The sequence below is a fragment of the Heteronotia binoei genome, unplaced genomic scaffold (assembly GCF_032191835.1).
Source record: "Heteronotia binoei isolate CCM8104 ecotype False Entrance Well unplaced genomic scaffold, APGP_CSIRO_Hbin_v1 ptg000568l, whole genome shotgun sequence".
Classification (NCBI taxonomy): Eukaryota; Metazoa; Chordata; class Lepidosauria; order Squamata; family Gekkonidae; genus Heteronotia; species Heteronotia binoei.
This window is the reverse complement of record NW_026800051.1, coordinates 202142-215391: the sequence shown is the minus strand read 5'-3', so window position 1 is coordinate 215391 and position 13250 is coordinate 202142.

The following is a 13250-nucleotide window of genomic DNA, read 5'->3' as shown; positions in this document are numbered from 1 at the left end:
GAAGACCCAGTTATGATTAGCAGCAGGGGGAAAAAAGACATTGATTTTGAAGTCCCATGTTAAATATGCCTATTTGTAAAAATGACGGGCAAGACAATAAGCTGCTAATACAGCTTCATAAATTCTACAAGCATGGGGCTCAATTTCTTCATCTACCTTGGGCTTCACTCCCAGCTTGCTTTCCCCCAAGAACAGCAAGGGAGTGGAGGGGACAGGTGGGAGAGAGGCAAGCTGGGGGCAGATGATCTCTTTTTGTTCCCTTGCTTATTCTTGGTAGCTGTCACAGCTGTCATTTTATGAGCCATTTCTGAGTTATGATGACAACCGAAACACTCCAGGGTGTTTCTATTTTTTTGTTTGCTTTTTTGAGAGGTTTGGGACCCCACAGTTCCTAACACCCAGGCCTCAGATTCAGCAGGAGCTCACAGGAGTGCAGCCCCTGAACCTTTCTGAGGGTTCCCCATCCTCCTCCCCACTTACCTACCTTGTCCATTGAATGGTAGATGCAGCTGCATAACAATCCCTGGATAAAGAGAGCAGGCAGCCAGCCAGCCCCCAGGAGCTTTGCCCCAGCCCCAGCAGCCCTCATTAATCCCTGTAGAAGTCCACACCGCCCTTTCTCTGCTTCTTATATGATTTTGGGTGGCGGGTGGCTTTTTGCTGGCCTTTTGATGGGGGGAGGGGCAGGAGAGCCCCAGGCAAGCAAGGCCTGCTTGGGCTGGCTGGATCTCTAGCCAGCCTGATCAGGCCTCACTCGCCCAGGGTTTTCCTTTCTTGTATCAGGTTACTTTTGGCTGGGAAAGGGGGTGGCATATGCTAATGAGCTCCACCACCTATTTTTCTACAAAACAACCCCTACTAACACCCCTCCCTCAGATTAAGACTTCACCCTTGCAAATTTGGGGGTCCAGGTGTACAGGGACCAGCCCTTGGATATTAGATTTAAAGAGGTATTCAATTCATGTTGCTTAGCTGATCATATTTCTGCCTGCCTCACTGTAAACTGTTGTCTCGCCGTTCTTCCAAAGCACCCAGGGCCTCCCTCCCTCCCTTGATCCTTAAAACAGTCCTGTGGAGTAAGTTAGGCTCTGAGGAAGCGATTGACCCAAGGACACTCAGCAAGCTTTGTGGCAGGCTGTGGCAATATTTTTTGTGTTGTTGTATTTCATCTTGTGCTGCTTTACTGTTTGCATATCTCTGATTCTTTGGCCACAGTCAAGGGTGCTCGTTTAATGAACAAGCTTAAGGCAGGCTGTTCTGCCAAAATTGTTCTGATTCCTCTGCTTATCTATAACCAAGATTGTTCACCCAACCTCTAAGGAGTTTCAAGAAGCACAGACTTCAGAATTATACTATAGGGGAGGGATTATCCAAAGCCCCGTGGCCCACCCCCAAATAATTGTCCAATGCAGTTGCGAGTTACTAGGAGCAGCCTCTATTTTAAATATATGCCAGTAGAGGGAGACAAAGAAATACAGTTCTAGCTGACAGCTGGAAGTAGTTCCATCCTGAAGGAAACAAGCGTCCTGAATTCAGTTGCCCAAGATTCCAGCTGACACTCTTGTCACTGTTGAAAAGAAAGGCACAAGCTAGTTTCTTTCTTCTCCACAAAACATCTCCCATTAGGGAAGCCTCCTTCATTGCCTGAGGAATGATTGACTGGAAGCACCAAGACAACAGGCTGGCCTTGTTGAAAACAGATCAGTATTTTCAGACTCTTTCTAAGGAAGGAATTTTGTTTTTCACCGTGGCCAATAGCACTATGAATGCATACCCCCCCTTTATTTTATTTTCTTCTGCTTTTTGGTGGGTCCAGTGGAATTCGGTATGTGGGGCTTTCTATCTATTTTTATCATGCCTTTCTAAATGCCTTCAGTCTTTGAGCTTTCCCTTACTTCCCTCTGTCCACCCTTGCACTGGCTTGTTTCTTTCTTCTATCTCCTTTTATAAGCCCTGACTCATTTCAGTCGCTTTGTGTGTTCCCTCTCACTTGGCATCTCCTCCAGCAAGTGCCTGCCAACTCCTTGCAAATCCCCATGTCTGTTTTTTCCACTCAGTTTGCTTTTTGGCCGCCAGTCAATTCTCAGCCTTTCGCGTCCCTTCCAGTCTCTCTTCTCAAAAAGGATTTCTTTCTTTCTTTACACACTGACCCTTAATCCATTATATGGAAGTAGCCTCACTGATTTCAGGGGAACTGACTTTTGAGTAAGTATGCTCCGGATCACATCCTTGTTTTCCATTAATCCCCAAATTATTAACCATTTCTCTGTCTCCTTTGATCTCGACAAGGCATGAGCAAATGTTCCCCATTTCCTTTCCTTTTCTATTCATTTATACTTTTTTTCAATAGGGTTTGGTTCTCTGTTATTTGATGTTGCTTTTGTAGATTCATTTGTATTTTATTTTGTTAACTTTATGCAGTATTTATATGTATTATGTACATCCTCTATATATAATAGATATAGACAGCAATCACAAGAGATTTGGCCCGACCTAGCCACGCCTCCCATCTGGATGTAATGTGTGCAATCACACAATCTGGATTCTCTTCTTGCATGTGTATGGCCAGTGCCTCTCCCAGCAACAGGGCGGGGGCTGTGTGAATGCTGTGGCATGGATCAAAGAAAGCCAGATTGTTCATAGCCAGGATACTGCCATGCCAAATCTCTCATGTGATCCCACCCATATAGGCTTCTATCCTATAGAGTGTTAGCAAAGCTCATTACATAAATGACAACTTTTCCATCTCCCACTGCGGCTTTGTGTGGCCCATGTCATTGTGTTCCAAGGATACAAATCTGGTTTTGGTTTTTAAAAAAAATAAAGAAAGGAAATAAAGAAACAGAAGGCCTGCATTGTGAACATGGAGAAAAAAAATTGTGCCAAATTAATAATTAATTAAAACATTACTTGTGCTGATGTCTTTAATACATCACTGTATTCTGCTGTTTTTTAAAGACATTATTTCAACAGAAGCAGAGAATCTTTTTATGTGCAGGAGATCTCAGGTTTAGTTCCAGCTTCTTCAGTCTGAATACACATGGGCAGAAGGTGTTGGGAAAGACCAAAGACTCAGAAGAAATGTTGCCAGTCCAAGTAACAATTAGCTAGCTAGATGGAGCAGTGATCAGATTTAATATAAGACACCTTTGTGTGTTTAGTGCTGTAATTTAGTTCTTTTGATTTATATGTTACAGTTTTAAGTTAACTATATTAGGCCATATTACTGTAAACGTCCTAAAGTGTTGTTGAGCAGAAAGGCAGGATATAAATGTTGCTGAATGAATTAATCCTGTCTTAAAATATATGCAATTTAATCTACATACAGAGATCAGAGTTTTGAATTTTAATCAAAATCTTGTTCTCATCCCAACCCACTGAAATCTCTTTTTCTGTGTTTGCTAACATCTAAAAATAGACCTCTGTACATTTTGATTAGAGCTGGGGAAATTTCAGTCTTTTCACTTTTGCTGTTTTTAAAAATCAACATTTTTATCTTCAGCTCTCCTTAGTGGAAATCAAACTTGAGGCAGTGTGGTCTAGTGGTTAGGATCTTCATACTAGGTTCTGGGAGACCCAGCTTCAAATCCCTACTCTGTCATGGTAGCTTGGACCAGCAGTCACTCACATCCTAACCTACCTCACAGGGTTGTTTGTAAGGATAAAACGGAGGAAAGGAGAACAATGGAAGATGCTTTGAGTCCCCAACTGGGGAGGAAGGCAGAGAATAAATAAAATTAAAATTTTGGCACTATGTTCTGATTTCTTGCATCCCCCTCTTCCTGGGGAAGTGTACGTATTTTCAACATTATTTGTGGAACACATGGAAGCATTATGGCTCAGAGAAAAACATAACTTTCTGATTGCTGCAGGTACTTGTGCTTGCAGAAGAGGGGGAAGGCCATTTTTGGCAGTTCTCCCTCTCACTGCAGCTCCCCCTCCTCCTCCTCCCCTTAATCCTCATGGGATCCTGGGATTCTGCTGTCCAAACCGGGTCTGGCTTGGAAAATATCTGGTGACTTTGGGGGTGGATCCAGGAGAGGGCGGGGTTTGGGGCGGGGAGGGACTGCAGCACAATATAGTGCCATAAAGTCCACCCTTCAAAGCAGCCATTTTCTCCAGGGGAGCTGATCTCTGTCAGCTGGAGATCAGCTGGCATTTTGGGAGAACTCCATCTCCCACCTAGAGGTTGGCAACCCATGTATAGCAATAGTTGCTCAGTACCTAGAACCAGTGAATCAGCCAGGATAGATGGTCCAAAGAAATAACTCTGAAAAGGGCTCTCTCTAGTCTGCCATAGTACTACACTAGGCTTTCTTTGCCACTTTGAGATTCCACTTATTTGCCTTTGAATATTTGCTACTACTTCATTGTTTTGTGTGATTATGATTTTTGCTCTTGTCACCCCTAACATCTTTATTAAAATGCTGCTTTTGAGTTTATATGGGGGAAAGTTCCAGAGGTGGGTTAGTTCCAGAATTCCACTTCCCTGACTGAGAAGATTCTAGTCTGGATTGCCAAATAAACTGGATTATAATTGTTGTGTTAAACCTGACTATTAGATCAAAGTTTTCTTGATCATAGAAGGTAAATGTAAAACATGTCATAGCTGTTCAGGATAACATCTGTCCTAATTATTGAAGCTATTTTTGTAATAGCAGTGGTTCATTTCCCCACAATCAGTTCCTCCTTATGCACATCAGAATGTTCCGCTCATTGTGGCTGTCCATGTATTTTAAATGCAGTTTTCCTGGCTTAAACATAATGGGAGAACATAGTTATCATCTGAGCTGAGGAAATGATGCTATTAAATTCCTTACAATTTTTATTTGTTCCACTTTTCCATATAGCACATTACATTCCTTTAGAAGTGAGAATTATGTATGTACAAGTGGGAACCCACCACAAAATGATGCACATTGGTTTTAGCTTACTCCTTAATTATCCTTTAAATTTAGCCCTATTTATAAGCTGCATATGAATTAGTAAATTCTAGAGTTAAAGGGGTGTGTATTGAAATCAGGTTTTCCCCATTTGCTTTAAATCTTTGTTGGCCTAGGTCCCCTCCCAAAACATTTTCTTTTTTTTTCTGTCACCTTCCATCCTTCTCTCCCTTCTGTGCTTGGTTTTCCACTATCTTTAACTCTACATCCTCATTCTCCCTCTATTCACTTCAGTGTCTCCACTGCATCACCCCTCTTCTCTTCATATCCTGCCCATCACTCCATGTCATGGTTCTCCCCTACTCTAATGGCAGCCTTTCCACCACACCTTTCTGATTCATTCCTACTTATTCATAATCTTCTTGTTCCTCCTCCCAGTGCCCTGAGCCCCTTCCCTGAGAGATTTTTATTCCCTTCCATCCTTTTGGTCTTTCCACACTCCATCCCTCATGTATATTCCTATCATTCCTCTAACTTCCCTAACACACTCTCCTTTCATTTTTCCCTGTCCTAGGTCACACTCCCTCTTCTGTACTCTTCTCATTACCCTCAGATGCCTCCTAAATACCCCTTAATTCCTTCACACCATTCCATAGGCCTTGGAGAGAGGGATGTGGCTCAGTGGTAGAGCTTCTGCTTGGCATGCAGAAGGTCCCAGGGTCAAGTCCCAGCATCTCCAGTTAGAAGATCTAGCAGTAGGAGATGTGAAAGACCTCTGCCTGAAACCTTGAAGAACCACTGCCAGTCTACGTAGTCAATACTGATTTTAATAGACCAAGGGTCTGATTCAGTATAAGGCAGTTTCATATGTTCATGTGCCTCAAAGCTCCCTGTTCTTCTTCCTCCTCGTTTTCCCCTCAAGCCTTCTTGTCACTCTCACCCCCTCTCACCTACAGGTTCACAATCCGCCAATATTTGATTCCCTTAACTTTTCTCCTCACAACACTACCCTCTTTCCCTCCTCATATCCTTTACATCCTCTCAGAAAAGTGGAATATATCTATATTCTTAAATAAAATTACTTTACAGCTTTTTAAAAAAGGCTTTTCCCAACCAATTCCCATTTTACAATCTCTCTGAAACTGTGAGATATTCTAATTTTCTCTGGGTGGCTATTCCACACCACGGGAATTGTTGTGATATGGAAATGCAGGAATTGTTTAACACATATGAGAGACACTGGTCCCCCAGATAGCTCACACTCTTTTCTGAGTACAAAGCAGAAATAAACTAGGCTGCGATGATTCCCCTTCATGGAGAGAGATAATCAGGGAAGTGATATGATAACCATTTGCTCACTCTTCCAGGAAAGAGTGATCATTGTTTGGATCTACTGAGACCAATTCCTCACTAGCAGCTGCTCTATCCCTGAACTGCTGCTTCCCCCAGCTTAAGCAATCAATTCCTTACCAGTTTCTGTGCAGGTGCATTTTGATCCATGGCTCATTCCAGTTTCCTTTGCAGCTTCTGGAACGCTAAAAACCAAGAGCAGGAAGCCATGAGGGAACTTGGAAGGAGCTGCAGATCAAAATGTACCCAAGCAGCAACTGGTGGAGAACTGATCACTTGAGCCGTGGAAAGCAGAAGCCAGGGACAGAGCAACTGCTAGTGAGGAATCAGTCTGAGTTAGGACCACAAAAGTTGAGGATGTGTGCCTTGTTATGATTAGGTAATGGTGCAAGGCAGCACATGTGGGAGCTCACACCCCATTTCGGGGGGGGGGGATCCTTCCTGGTGGGAGAGAAAGAGTTAAAACATTTGACACACTCTGTGAAAGGCGCCCAAGCCAAGGACCAGAGAACAGGGAGGAGGACAGTGGTCTGCCCTGACAAGCCTTTATTTCAAAGCTCCAGCTTAGCCTGTGACCATTTCTCAGAAAAGGACATCAAGGTAAACCCAAATACTCAGTTAGCCCTTGGTTGGGCTATCTGTGGATTAGCTTCTGTAACATAGCTGCTCAGGTTCTGATATTAGCTTCCTATGCTCTTATGCACCTAGAAACTTGAGGTGTTATGTTAGTAAATGATTTTTTTCCCTTCTAAAGATCTCAGACTGTGACCCAGAAAGCTCTTACCCAAGAGCCTGGCCATTCAACCAAGCCTAAACCAAACACCTGACCAGGCTGATGTGCCCTGCTTAAAAAGATCAACACCTAACCTCTAATCTGACATCTTTCAAGAGGCACCCTGAACCACCTGAATAATAGCCATCTCACTGTGATCTAAACTGAAACTTGGCACTTATGTGTCATCTTGCTGTTGCTTTGTCTAATCTGTTGTTATTTGTTTTTAATGTTTAATCACGCTATGTGTTCAACTAACTTTTTGTTACCCACTTTGAGCCTGATTGCAAGGGAGGGCAGGGTATAAAACAAATGAATATAGAAGGCTAGTAGTATTCGTCCAGATGGCTACCTGTATTCATCTGACAGGAGGCATGGTTTCCTGTTATTTATTTATTGCTGCCATCTATTGTTTGACTGTTTTATGGATTTTACGATGTAAGCCACCCTAAGCCCACTCATGGGATAGAGCAGGGTATAAATTTAACAACAACAATATACTCTTGCATGTAGGATGCCATTATTAATACCTCAAACTGCTGATAGCAAGAGAAGGGCAGATTAAACTGGCGTGATGGTAGGTACTTACCCTGTATGATAGCGGGTATATAGGATGGTCCCCTTGCTCACATGCAGGTCCCCCATTGCCTCATGGGTCTTTGCAGAAAGCAGGGAGGATGGATCATCACTGAAACAACCTCTGGAAAAGCCCATAAGTGAGCAGCAGCGTAATACACCCTTGTAGGCACTGAAACAATCAACAACTTTTGTGGTGCTGAGCAAAGTTTGCCCTGGGGACCCATGCTGTTGCAGAACCAGTCCAGCAATAGAAGGATAGCTCATCTTTAACAATTTTTTTTTCATCCAGCTGGGAAATCAGAATATAGAATATTCCCTGTTAGAAAACTGGATGCAAAAGGGCTTCACGTAATAAACAGATTCTAATTCCAGCAGCACAGGGGAAGATCCAAATTAAAACAATGCTTTGCTGTTGATTTCAGCCTGAACATTGTCAGTTTCCATTCCCTGCAATTCTTACTGCCATAGTGGTTTGAACTGGCAATGCAGAATAAACCCCAACTGTTTCTGTTCTTTTTCATCCACAAATGGGTAGACCAAAAGGAGGTACTCCCATACATAATTAGTGTCTATTATTCTGTGAGACTGACACAGCTCTACATACCAAATAATAATTGATGAACCAATCAGCATTCTCCCTTGTTAAATGTCGATTTTATGTTTCCTATCTGGGAAAAATTCCAAATGGCTTAAAGTTGATGGAGAATTTATCTTACAAAGGTTTGGCACTGAGCACTTTGAAAGATTCTTATTATTTCACTCTGGGTACTCTGTATTAATAGTGCCCAAATGTAATAGAGAATGATAATTAGAAGAGAGGGTTTTCATTAAACATCTGTTCTGGCTTTTTGTAGGAGGAAAATGCAGATTTATTATGTGCTGAGTTTTTATGCATATTGTTGATCCTAGTAATAAATGTATAGCAACACATCACGTCGAGGGGGAAATCTAGAAGAATTGAATGTTCATTGTTTTCAGAACTTCATATTCAATTGCTAGGGTAGGATTTAGCTGGCTTCATTCCCCCATATCTATGGCAACAATCAGGGGGGAACTTGTTTTCACCACAAGAAAGCACATTAGTAGATATCTAATGCTAATTCATCAGTTCAGTCAGCTACAGTTTATCCTTTGCCTGAGACATCCATCAAATAGCCTTAGGTGCAAAATACCAAAGGTAGCTTTTAAAAAACACTCTGGAATGAATTACACAATCAGGTGTCATATAAGACAGTGGAATATTGAAGAGCATGTGTATGGAGCAAAATGATATATTTCATATAGAAAGGTCATCTTTTTAAACTGCATTTTTATTTTATGCAGTGCATGGTGGCTGAGATTCAGAGAGGAAGAGCAGCTCAGAGAGAGAGAAATGTTATACAATTTCCTTTATTTTTATGTCCAGCATAAAAGCCTGCAGTTAAAATCTGCCAGGAGATATACTGGACATACATAAATGTGATATTGACTGGACCACGACAGGGTGCAAACCACGTGTGGAACAGAGAAATACCCTGAAGCAAAACAAACACACATGCAAGGAATATAAGAATGTGGAAAAGCTCCCTGATACCTATAGATTTTTCTGTGTAAACTCCAGTTCGTAATCTCAGCTATTAGAAGATGATGTTCTTGCTGTTTCAGAAACAGGACTTGGCAAAGGTCTCCTCTGTCTTCTCTTTTTTTTCTCTGCCAGGGGACACAGGAGTACATAAAAAGTCTACATTTCAGTTTTTCTGGAAGAAAAATCCTATGAGCCCCCCTATCCTTCATTATTTCCAATGGAAGGCAGGCATTTAAAAGGTGTGTGGTCCCTTTAAATGTGATGGCCAGAACTCCCTTTGGAGTTCAATTATGCTTACCACAACTTTGCTTCTGGCTCCACCTCCAAGGTCTCTTGGCTCCACCTCCAAATTCCCCAGATATTTCTTGAATTGGACTTGGCAACCCTAGAATCCAAGTTCCAGGTGTCCCTCACTCTAGCTGACTCCTTCCCAACTATGGTGAACTGGCTTCAATCTGACTCCTATTCCAGCTCTTGGAGCTGATACATAGACAAGAACTTTTCGATCTGTGCTACTCTATGACCTCTTAATCGAAACTGGAATTGAACAAGGCCTGTAGCAGTAACAGAAAGGATTGAAGAGCTGGACTGGCACATGCTCACAGCTGATGCCAAGTGAGTTTGCTCAACAGGTTAGCCAGCCTCCAGGTCCTGGTAGGGGTTCCCCTGCTTTTGGGGGCTCCAGCCTGCAGCCAGCCAGCTGGCTGATGGCGGTGAGGGAAACCCCACTCCCAAGCAATGACACTGCATGGTGATGCTCTGGTTTTCAGGCAGACTCTGACATCATATCAGGGCATCATGCACAATCTCCCACCCACCCCCAGAACACCACCCAAATCCCCCGGGCCACAATGAAGAGGGGACCTGGCAACCCTAGCTCACCTATTTATCTGGGTTTTGTGCCTTCAATTATCTTTTCCTACAATAAATTCTTTTCCTGTTTTACTGTTCCCACATGTTGTAGGTTGTTCTCCTTAACCCGTTTTAACCCACTCTTTTTAGAAGAGCTAACTAGTAAATTTAGAGAGGATCCTATGTGAGCAGAGGTTATCTCCCTGGGGAGCTTAGGCTGTAGAATCCATTGCACATTTTTTTGTTCACCTGCAAGATGTACGCAGACAGGGTTACCAGGTCTCTGTTGGAAAGACTTTGGGGGTGGATCTGGGAGAGGGTGGGGTTTGCGGAGGGGAGGTGCCTTAGCATGGTAAAATGCCATAGAGGCCACCCTTCAAAGCAGCCATTTTCTCCAGTGGAGCTGATCAGTTGAAAAAGCGGGAGATCTCCAGGCCCCACCTGGAGGCTTGCAACCCTATGCAGCCCAGCAAAGAGCAATTATGTTAGCTCCACTTATGCCTATCTATTCCAGCCTGTTCTGTGAATTATCGAACCCACAAGAACTACAGAAAATTCAACTCATGGGCCCTAAACTTCATGACTAAGTATTGAAACTATCTTAACTGAACAGGTTCAGAGGTCTGATCTAATTTTTATAGCGAGCTTATTAATATTTTACTTAATGTTAGGATGCATTACTTCTGTCCTTTTATGCTGTCTACTTTTGAATTTGAAATGTATGCATCTACTTATATTTTACTGAAAGTCTGAATTAGACCTAGCCTAAGTAAGTCCAACAGGCTGTTCTATTTTATGGACTATTTTATTGAGAATAAACTGGAACTGGGCCTTTTATTAAAGGATTTCTTCAGCACAGAGGTGACCTCTCTTTTCTTTCTCCAGCAAGGAATTCATTTTAAATGTATATATTTTCTTGTCCTAAATAACCTCTTTCAGAGTGATTCCATTCCCAATTTGGTTGTTAAGGAAGCAGACACTGAAAGCAAATCAAATGAGCAAAATGCAAAGCTTATGTAGGTGGAACGGTTGTGCATAGCCTAAAATGTAATGGAAAGCAATATTTTTCCAACACAATTTTAAAGGGTTTTTTAAAATCCAAAAGAGGCTAGCTTGTTTGCTTGAGAATGCAAACCCCAGCATAGTTGCTGTTCCTCTTAGCTTGGAGAAGAGCTTTTCATGGCATATTTACATTTTTTAAAAAAATAGCTCTGAAAGAAAACCATGCTGAGTTTTTCTTTTTCTTGAACTGAAGCTATTATGCATGTTCAGCAGCTCTTACCAATTGCTTGTTTACTGTTTAGACTTTAAGAGGGAAATCTCTTTTTTGAGGATGGAAATAAAGAATGTGAATCTTTGGCATGCTGGCAATGCACTTAGCTTCCCAGAACCACGGATTAGTTTTCCATTAGGCTTAGGAATTGATTTACAATGAACTATCAGTGCTTTCTAGAAACCTATTTCCTTTTATTAGAAGTGTCAGGGACGCCCAGTCCCCCAAATCACATCCAGTTCTACTAGACTGCTAACTTGAATTCTGCAGAGGAAACTGGGTGTACAGGAAGAAGGATGTGGAGATGCTACTCAGAGAAAAGGACCAGATGAGTGATTAGTCAGTGCCCGCAAATGATGGGAATCTTACTTGCATTCAGGATTTATTATTTCTATGAAACAGGTTTCAGATTGTGTAATTTGCCCACCAGCATCAACAGCATCTTTTTCCAGACTTTACATTTGCATATTCACATTCCATCATCTTTATGGGATGGAAACAATAGGAAGTATTAATCTGCTTCTACATACTGGGGGAAGAAGTAAGGAACACACAGGAACAGCTGAAGTAAAGAAATAAACTATGCAAGCCAATATTCAAATTATTGAAATATAAATACTAATAATAGAAATACATATAATATACAATAGAATTCACACCATACAATCAACAACTTTTACACACAATTCATAAACATCCAGCACTCAACATAAATCACCGTGTATATAAATCACTTTCCTCCAGGTCTTTTTTTTTTTTTCAGTTCAAAAATGCAGTCCAACTTCAGATATTGTATCCATAAGCCTGGTAGGAAATCTACTTCAGTAGCTCTTATAGGAAATAAATCCAGGTTGCTTGGAATCCACTGTAGCAATGTTTTGCCATAAGCTGCCAAGGCAAAATCCTTCATGAGCTGCCAAAACAGCACCACCCTGACACCTCCACCAGCTTGTGACAGTGTTTCACATTCACAGCTTCCTCAGGGATTTTTCCTTAACAAACTATAACCAACTCATACATTCATAAACTTCTCCACAGCTCAAAATACACATTCCATATTTGGCACATGCTGTCAGATAGGGTTGCCAACCTCCAGGTGGCACTTGGATATCTCCCACCATTACAGCTGAGAGCCAGTTTGATGTAGTGGTTAGGAGTGTGGGCTCTAACCTGGGAGAACCGAGTTTGATCCTCCCACTCCTCCACATACACCTGCTGGATGACCTTGGGTCAGTCATAGTTTTTGAAAGAGCTTTTCTCTCAAGAGCAGTTTTTGAAAGTGCTCTCTCAGCCCCACCTACTTCACAGGGTGTCTGTTGTGGAGAGGGGAAGGGAAAGAAGATTGTAAACTGCTCCGAGACTCCGAGTGAAGGGGTGGGGTATAAATCCAATCTCTTCTACCTCTTCTCCTTGATCTCCAGATGACAGAAATTAGTTCCCCTAGAGAAAATAGCTGCTTTACAAGGTGGTCTGTATGGCATTATACCATGATGAGCCCCCAAACCCTCCCCTCCCCAGGCTCCACCCCCAAAATCTCCAGGTATTTCCCACCCCACAGCTGTCAACCCTGCAAACAGTGTGTGTCCAGGAGGCACAAAGATCCCATTGCACATGTAATGCAAAGTCCTCGTGTTGTTCTCCAACAAACAGGAACTTTGAAATACAGAGGTGGAGCCCTGGGCTGAGGACAGCTTCAGTCTTAGGAGCTCTCATACTGTTTAATGAGAAATGTGAGTAACACATATAATGGGAAATACAACCCACAAAATTGCACTGCTTTAAAAATACAGGTACAAGGTTGTGATTGTATGATGGTTTGGGGAGGAAATGTTTGTTTGGTTTTTTAATATTGATTCAGCCTTGTTATCTTGAGATCATCCTCTCCAATCAAGTGGGTTTGTTAATTAAGAAGTACAGCTGGCCTATACAGCCAAAGGGCACAGGGAAATTGGGAGCCATTCTTTAATTAAATCAGTC